Source organism: Falco punctatus, assembly GCF_963210335.1.
Source record: "Falco punctatus genome assembly, chromosome: 2".
NCBI lineage: Eukaryota > Metazoa > Chordata > Aves > Falconiformes > Falconidae > Falco > Falco punctatus.
In genome coordinates, this window is record NC_137581.1 from 51,535,505 (window position 1) to 51,545,271 (window position 9,767).

Below are 9,767 nucleotides of genomic sequence, written 5' to 3' on the forward strand. Positions count from 1 at the left end.
TGAAATTCAGCTAGTTTAAAATGAATGTTAATAGAATAGAGTGATTATGTTTGACACAAGTATGAAGCCTGACATAGTGCATTTTATTTTACACTTCCAGCAGTATGTATCCTTTGTTTCCTCCTAGATTTTTTTTTTTTTTTTTTACACAAACATTAAAGGTTTTATGTGTATATTAAAGTACTTGACGGTCTAGTATACTATGAAGGGAAAATCCTGCTTCAACCTAGCAATCAGAACTAGGTACTTTTAATAGTTGTATATTTTGAAGGTGTTGTCTGTATTTGCTCTGGCACGGAAGTAATTTGAGTGTTACAGCAGAGTGCTAATTGGCTTGAATCTGAAAATTATTGCTCCCTGAGGAGCATTGTCACTGGAATCCAAAGGACCTTTTCAGTTCCTTAACACAGAATATGTTTTTTTCACAAGAAGTTTTAGTTGGACAAGTTAGTCGATAGTCCCAGCTCCACTAGGGGACCTGAAGCTGCAACAGCCAGCAACATCTAAAATTTACTCTGAGAGCTCTAATATAATTAACAACTCTGGTTGATCATTCAGAACAACTAATGCTTGGGGCACTGTGATGTTTAACCCAGACAACAGGAAACACCATGAACAGCTGTTTTCTTGCATTGCTCTCTAGACTTTTATCTCCTGTTGCAACTAAATGATACTTTAACCTCCTAAGTGCTTTATTAGACCTAGACCACGGTACAAAACAGTAAAAAAAATATATGTATTAGATTAAGATGAGTAAGTAATTTTAATTTAAAAGCTTATAAAACCAGGATGTTAAACAAGGAAGGTTCATTGCCTGTAACCCAAGATCCAAGTTTGCACAGAAATATCAAATAGAAAATTCTTACTTATTTGTTATACTTCAGTTTTCTCTATTTTCCCAACATTATGCTTTGTTTTTATACAGAGTTACAGGTTAAATCATTAAATGACAAAGAATGACTTATTTTTAATATGCCATCGTTATTTAGAATTAAATTCAAAACTAACTTTGTAAAAGCAAAAACCCTAGATCTTGGGTGTGTTTTGGTTTTGTTTTGGTTTTTTTTCCTTCTTTTTTTTTTTTTCTTTTTTTTTTTTTTTTTTCTAGTAAAGTACTTTTTACAGGTCCACACCAAAAGTAGAACTAGGCTTAGGAAAAAGGAGAGGAATCAGATCTGTGAACAAGAAGTTTCAATTGTATTGAATAACAAATTCTGTCATATGTTAAGTCTGTATTTATGTGTTAATTTGAAATAACAAAAAGAAAGAAGAAAGATGTAGTAATGATCAGATAAATGTTTTAGAACATCCATTAATTCCTCCAGAAATTACTATAGTTATTCTAATGTTAGACAAGCAAATGCTCAAATTTGATCAGAATTCTTTTTTCTTGAAATCATTATGGAAGTTTCTGTGTAGTATGTCTACATTGCTAAAGATAAAGAAACAGCAATTTTTTAGAAGTCAGCTTATGCTTTTGAATGACTAGGGAAAATTTTGATGGAAATATCTAACCAAGGTTCAACTTCTTAACATGGGGGAAAGAAAAATAATCCTGGAAAAAAGCCTCTTTCCTTTCAATTACTTGATATTGCCTCTACTGATGTATTTCAGAACCAATCAGTTAAGTCACAGCACTTTTAAACAATGTGATCCAGAGTAGTGAAGGAAATAAACAAACCTTCACAGGAAGAAGTGAATATGAGTAGAAAATTGTAGGAAGTTCTATCTCATCTTCTGTGGAAGTTCTATATTTAATTTATCCAACAAACAAAAATTAGAAGTATAATATCCCCAGCACCCATGTGATTTTCTGTTTTGACTTCGCATATCCTTTAATGATATTTAAGTCAGAAAATAAACAGTCTTCATACAAATGCTCTTATCAGTAATTACAGCCCCTACTATGCCATGAAGTCTATTCTTTCCTCTAATGTACAATATGTTTCTAGGACTTAGTATGTCACTCTAAGTGAAAATAATGTATTGTCTATTACAGACGAAAGACTGTTCTTAAGCTTAAATTTGTTTTCATTGTATTGCATTTATTTTCTCTGCATTAACTATGCAAACTAAGTATTTTTGTAAGGCTGTTGAGTTCTTCTGAATCAATAAAATGAATTATCTGTGCAAATTTGAAAGCACAGAAGATGTTGAAGAGTGATAAAGGTAGCTACAACATAAATTGATTGAAATTTATCCTGGTGGTAAATTGTCCCTTGGAGCTTTTACTGGGTTTTTATACATCCTTGACCAATGACATCAACACCAGTTTACCACTCTACATTATAACATAAAATTTAGGTCCCAGCTTTCCTCAGTGCTAAGTTACACAAAGACAACACTTCCCAATCATAATATAGCAAAAGAATAAATGAGACCCCATTCTGGAAAAAAGTCTGTTAGAAAAATCAAAGCATCAAAATTAATTGGGGGATACCTGAACGCCATGGTTGTACAGTAAGGGAAGGATGGGCAATTGCTCCAGCTTTGGGCCGGAAGATTTCTGATATGCTCAACGCTACTTGTTTTACACTCCTCTGTTGCTACCCGTCAATCTCTGTTGACCTTACTTATTTCTTAGAAACAGAGAGAAGCAACTCTACTTTTTAAATTCCACCTGTCAGGTGGGACAAACTGCATAGATGCAATAAGGAACTAGTCCTCTGAGTTTACCAATCCTCTAGTTTAAGTGCAACAATTTATAATGAATTACCATTCTCAAAACGTGTCCATAATAACATTTTCAAGTTGGAAAATTTTTTAAAACCTTGAAAATGAATCTTCTAATGTCAAATTTGATAAAGTTGGTGCTACTACCTTACAATCATAGAAGATAATTAATTGTACTATCTGAACTAATTAATTCAAGTTCCCTCTCTTATTATATATAAAACATTCAGAACATGCTTTAAAATGAAATAAAATAGTTAAGGCTCAGCCTAATTTCCTATATTATATACTGTGTTTTGCTGTTGTTTTTATCATAAATAAATTTATAGCAATTTAAATAAATAATATGTATTCCTTCCAAGGTTAGATGTGTGAACTCAATAGTCTCCAAGTGTTACTCCTGATTGTGTCCTATATTTCTAAATTATCTATGGATAAATAAACAAAAGGTTTCTTCTTAAAAAAACCCACCACCAGGTGGTCTGAATATTTCTGAATACATTCCATATAAAACCCACTCTCTTATATTATGTGCATGAGAAAAAGTTTGGCCAAATGTAAGGGATTTTTTTTGCATTTGTTGCTTTACACAGTTATATGTTTTAGTGTGGCATCCATATTATAAGTGGATGCCAGCAACACAGAGTTAGGAAATAAATCCTTTAAGAAAGCTTTTCTATTATTATCCAGCTTACTGGTTTTCAGTCTACCTTCTGTGAATTTACAAGGGTCAAATGAACTAGTTTGTGAAAGAGAACTAAGTGAAAAAGACAGTGTTATGAGCAAAGCAGTATGAGACTATTTAAAGGTACCATATTCCAAAATAAAAATAGGGTTTCTGTGATCAAGAAGCCTCTTAAATGATGAGAAAAATCAATTAATCAACCAAAAAGCAGTATGTTTAAATACTAGATCAGAGTACATGATTTAAAATAAATAAATATTAGTAGCTGAACTCTTGAATACTTATTAAAACTTTTTAGGCTAGCTTAATAATATACTGGACAATTCGAGAAGAACCTAAAGCTTTTGAATACATGTGGAATTTCTGTAAATATCTGTACCTCAAATATGACTTCTTAATGATATGCTTAAGGGAGTTGTCGCTGCAAATATAAAACAGAAACTTTTTTCTATGCATGCTGTCTATACAAGATTGACAATCTTTTTTTCTGTCATGAAAAAGCTTTCATGCTACATTTCAACCAATTGTTCTCTATGTTTGTTTACAGTTTCAGAAATTAGTGTTTCAAAAATAGAATATGTCAATTCTCTGAATACAGTTTAAGCATCAATCTATTTGGATTAAAAAAAAAAAAAAAGTTGTATCCCAGTTTTCACTCCTAACATGCCTCCCACATATTTGCTGGAGAGAAGTTAATCATCATGCTACAATGGGCTATTATAAGTAAAACATTATCAGTAAATGACCAAAAAGTATTATTAAAAAATAAATTCCTTATTTTTCAAAATCACCTGCATTCTCGAGGAGTGTAATTGGATGAAAAACAATTTTGCAAAATTTATTATCCCATTTTCACTGAGAAAATATTCTTCCTCTCAAAATGCTGTAGTTTGCTAGAGAAGCAGTTTGTAGCTTATTAACAAAGAAAGTCTATCAAAGGAAGGAAGGAAAGAAAGAAAGAGAGAGAAAAAGAAAGAAGGAAAAAAGCTTAACACAGAATTATATACAAATCTAGGAAACAACAAGATATGGTTAACTTTATCTACATTTCTTCCCCACTTACCTTCCATATACTGGTTGGACTGCAAATTTTGGACTGTAAAAGTCAGAAAGAACGCCTATGCTTCACAGAGCAGTACAAAGGGACTGAAATTCCCTTGGTCCTACTGAGGTAATACATCTGCAGATTTCAGAGGAAAGCCTTAGTTAAACAGGAGGTCAGGTTCTGGCACAGAACTACAGGCACATTTCTGTTTGTTGCCCTAGCTAATTTGCTCAGACCAAATAGCATATACTCTGTCAGTATAATGTAAGGATATCACAGTTCTTACTTATTTTGGTTCTATAGTTAGATTATTTCAGAAACAACTGAATCTCTTTGTGGAGCACTGTACTGGCATAGACATATAATAAGCTATAAGGCAGAATTACAGTTACATCTAGGAGTACAATGGACCTGATTCATATGCTACATCCATATGAGGGAGAAAGCAAAAGAAAACTTATGTAGGTTCTAATAAACTAAAGACTCACAGTGAGTTTCCAGGCATCGGAATGTTACTATTTGTTTGATTATATTGCTGGAAAAGATCCCTAGAACATATTTAGCTTATGCCAACAAACATTCTCCTAAACATCCATCTGGGAACAGTCCAGGATTTAACAGAGGATGGGGACTACTGTTAAAGGATTGCTGCTATGTGGCTATATTGTTTTGTAGAGTACGAGAGTTTAATAATGAGCTGTTTGGGTAATTTGACCTCAGGGCTAAGAAGTGGCAGGAAATTATTTTTATAGATGAAACTAGACAACCGATTTCTTTACAAGAAACCCTACTGGAGATGATTGTTTTCCCCAAGTTTAGGGCCATGAAATGTAGGGGTGGTTCATGTAAGCAGTTGCCTCTAGCAAGTTTTGCTCACGTTGCTTTTGCTGCCTCTTTACCCCATTCAGGTCTGCTTCTCCCCCTTCTGTATGCCTTCTGTCTCTGAAGTTAAGTGTTATGACTTTGTCACAATTCTTTTAAGAAGCCTCTCCCTTTTGATAGTTGAAGCAAAACCAAATGGGAACGCATAGTTGACACAGTGCAGTATTAGTGTGCTCCATGCTAGTTCAAATCCAATGGTGCAAAAACAAGGGCAAGTTTCCCACTGTTTATTTCAGACTGGATCTGTCTTATAGGATCTGAAATGGCCATATGGTTCCCTTCATCCAGTTGCAGTGGAAAGGAGATGATACTGGAATTCATAAAGCCTATGTAATTAACAGTAAAAATCACATTAAGTACGTACACTTAAAATGTCAGAGTGGTGCTGGCTGAGTGTATTCTCTGGATTTCAGTACATGATTGCTCTCCCACTTACAATACTGAATCTCCAAGGTGATGGTGTACGTGCATACAATTGCAGTTGTATTAGATTTTCCTTGCATCTAATATGAAGAAAAGCAAACAATCTGTAAAGACAAACACTTATTTATTTTTTCATATGTGGAAGTAAGCAAACTGGAACATCATGTTCTCTTGCTCAAATCTATGTAAATGGAAGTTAAATGCTTTTGGAACAGCTAAAAAAGTAAATTTTAAAAAGGGAGAAGGAACAAGAAGCAAAACCCACTTCTTTGGCTCTGTTTTGAATCACGCTTGGCATTCAGAGAAGATGCTGGGGCAGCTGCTACGGGAAACCAGGCTGGTACAGTTAAACTATTGTATAAAAAGAAAAAAATGACTGCTAGTTAAAAAATGCAAAGGCATTGCCTTTGGTAATATACATGGAAATGTGCTTGGCAGTAACTGCAGAACCAGGGACGGAATGCAGATAGCTAAATGGCAGTGTTAGCAGCATCTTCTCCCACTATGCTCTCTAGGGCAAACCACATTTTTCCACATTCATGCCTTGTACCCATATTGTCCAGGGAGTTCCTGTTCTGAGGTTGCCAGTGTACCCTGAATTGGACAGTAATGCTGCTTTTTATGATAATATGTATTAAACTATGTAAATAACACACAAAAATAATATCTAATTAATAAATGGACATGAAATATGTATTATTTTTATAGTTCATAACTATGCATAAAAAAAAGGATATGAGTTCTTGTCATTAACTATTCAGGAGAGCTGAAGGTGAGAAATTCAGACAGACATCTGCAATTTATGTAGATAATGCTCAAGCAAAATATTGTGAAGTCATTAACTAAACAAACAAATATATCCTCTTTTCAGGTGTATCCACACAGGAGGATATGTTGCAAATAGTAAACATTTACACTAAAAGTGACTGTCTTAATGTGCTCTGGAAAAGATTGAAATCACACAACTTGGTGCTTTGACACAATGTTTAATATTGAAGTCTTAAGTAACTCCACGAGGTATGTGTAATTCTTTCAAACAAAAAGTGAAATCAGTTGTCACAGATCCCAACTGATATAAATTAATGCATCAATTGAAACCTATTTAATAATAAATTATTTTTAAATTTTTAAAGAGAGCAGGAAGGAACCATCTTCACCACAATCTTGCAGTAAGAAAACAGGCATAATGCAAACTTCTCTACCACATTGTGTAATCAAACAGTGTAACATTCAGCAAAATATAAAGGATTGAAGACTGTAAGAATCCCAAAAGAAGCATTAGGTGCACTGTAGGATTTCGACTGAAGTCAGGCATCTAAAATTCCTCAAAATCTTCCTTCAACTCTCTTGAGAGTGCAGAACAGTAGACACTTCTAAAGGCATATCACTGTTATACCTTAAAATTCCCCCAAGCATTTTTGGCAGGATTCATACCACTTGACTTTAATTGTCTGCAAATTAAGCACCTAGATTAAGTGAGAGTGTTTCCTTACCTGATTGATAAAGACACATAGCAACCTTCAGAGAATCATTCATTCCTTCCTAAAATGACATTCAGTGTTAGACAGCAAATACTACGTGCGTCACGTGGAATAATTTTTTTATCATTTCTCTGTGGTAGGCCAAAGAACCATTGCCCAAGTGGTTATGCAAAGTTTACCTGTATCATCTCCATCATGTGATCAAGTTATTGGTTGCAAAAATTAAAATAGCTTGTTGTCTTCTTGTGTGACATAATCCAACAAAAAAAAAAAAAAATAATAAAAAAATATTGGATGCTTTCTGTTCACTTTATCATTATAAACAGACACCGGTAAAATGACACATAGCCATTCACATACAAGTCAGTTACTCATTCTTAGTTGCAGAGTTGCAGCAGTAATTGGGAGTCCAGTCCAAATTATATGATTAGAAGTAGAAGCTGTATGAGCACATCAGTTGCTTCTAAGTGCTGAAAGCTCTTTCACAAGGTTTTGTTTCTGTTCATCTTGCATACAATTCTGAAGCCTTTGTTCACTCAAATGAGAAGTTTTCTCCTACCTCCCTGCCCTTTAGATATGATCTGAGTTACAGGATTCTTAATATACTACACCTTTTTGCTTCTCCTTTTACCTTGATTTGTGGATACAGCACTTCATCAGCATGCCAGTTACTGATATCCTTGGGAAATACCAGCCCTCTGGCTCTTCACCTTATTAGTCAGCCAGTCCTTGGAAAGCTTTAACATAAAATTTTTACAATTCAGTGTTAAGTTTCATCGCACATTTATCACTTTTCTGTTTTTCACCCTTTTATTCTGGCAATGATTTCTCATACCAAAGGAACACATTAATCCCCCTAAGTTTTTGGGTTTTTTTACGACACATCATTTATATGATACTTGTAAATATATTTTCTATTACATCACAAAAAGAAAGGGACCACCTAGCACATGATTGTGTCTGTCTTCATCATCTGAATACATATAAACATATCCCCTAGGTGTGTCACTCCCTGCAGATTCAGCCACTTATGTTTCAGCCAGGATATCAGCATTTTGATTGAGAAGAAGAGGCAGTAATGTACTCAGGAAAATAATATGATATTTTTGATAATTTCTATATGCAATGTGTATATACTTCACATAGAAATGAGAATAGTCACAAAAATTATCTAATTGTTCTATTCCTTATCTCATACCCAAATATGCCAAATGTGCCATAGTGAAAAGACATATTTGTGGGAATTCAGGGTTTGGATTTTCATAAGGATATGAAGTATTGAAACTCAGTATTTCATTTCTTTTGTTGAAGAAAGGAACAAATGATAAACAAATGAGAGAATATTCTAGTGATCTTCTGACTAAGGCACCATTCTTAAGAGAAAATCTGTGGTTTATTTTCTTTTTTTTCAGAGGACAGAGCAGAAGGGTTGGCATAGTATAGTCTCAGAACAGAAGTTTATCACAACACAGGACTAGTGAGAAGGAAGAAACAAAAAAAGACTTGACCAAAGACAATGGGACCATTTTCTCCCTTTTTCCATCATTTTTTCTAATGAATTTTCTACACTTGTTACATTATTTTCTTCCATAAGAATAATTGTAAGAAAATATTCTGACACACTGTCAGCTATATATATACTTACACATATATATACATTTATGTTTTGCCTCCTTTCTATTGCTCATTTTTAGTTTTATATCTTCATTTTGCACTCCTGTATATCTATCCATATAAACTTGCAAAAGTGTCTTATCATACTGAAAAAGTATATTTTCTTACATTCCTACCAATCTAGGAGAAGGATATGTTCAAATAGAATTCTTCATTTATTTTCCTTAACTATTCTAACTTAGCAAGGAGTGTGAAGCAGACACAGTGTCTGGCTAGACCCAGAGGGTGGTGATCAGTGGCACAAAAAACATTTGGAGGCTAGCAATGACTGGTGTACTCCAGGGGTCAATACTTGCTCCAATCCTGTTCAGTATCTTCCTTAATGACCTCATGATGAAACAGGGTGTACCCTCAACATGTTTGCTTATGACACAAAACTGAGAGGAGTGGCTGATACACCAGTGGTTTGTGCTGCTATTCAGAGGGCCTTGACAGCCTGGAGAATGGGTTCACAGGTTCCTCATGAAGCTCAGCAAAGGAAATGGCAAAGTCCTGCACCTGGGGGAAAATAACTCCATGCACTAGTACATGCTGGGACCTACCAAGCTAGAAAGTAGCTTTGCAGTAAAGGACTCGGGGTCCTGGTGGTCATCAAGTTGAGTGGGAGCCAAGCTCTCTTCAGCGGTGCCCAATGACAGGACCAGAGGCAATGGGCACAAGCTGAAATGAAGAAGGGTCCCTCTGATTATCAGAAAACAATTTTATACCGTGAGGGTGAGTGAGCACTGACACAGAGAGCCCAGGAAGGTTGTGGAGTCTCCCTCCTTGAAGATATTTAAAAGCTGTCTGGACATGGTCCTGGGCAACTGGCTATTGGTGAACCTGCCTGAGCAGAGGGGTGAACCAGATGACTTCCAGAGGTCCCTTGCAATCTCAGATCTCAGCCATTCTGTGATTCTGCAAT

The 9,767-nt window shown here is 34.8% G+C and overlaps 1 long non-coding RNA gene across 1 annotated transcript; it reads right to left on the reverse strand.

The window, feature by feature from the left end:
* Positions 1 to 243: 243 nt before the first annotated feature.
* Positions 244 to 7,328, reverse strand: LOC308059810. The gene is made up of 2 exons (XR_013926406.1): positions 4,422 to 7,328; positions 244 to 4,288 (listed from the first exon to the last, which is right to left on the reverse strand). It is a non-coding gene; the product is annotated as an uncharacterized lncRNA (long non-coding RNA).
* Positions 7,329 to 9,767: the final 2,439 nt, after the last annotated feature.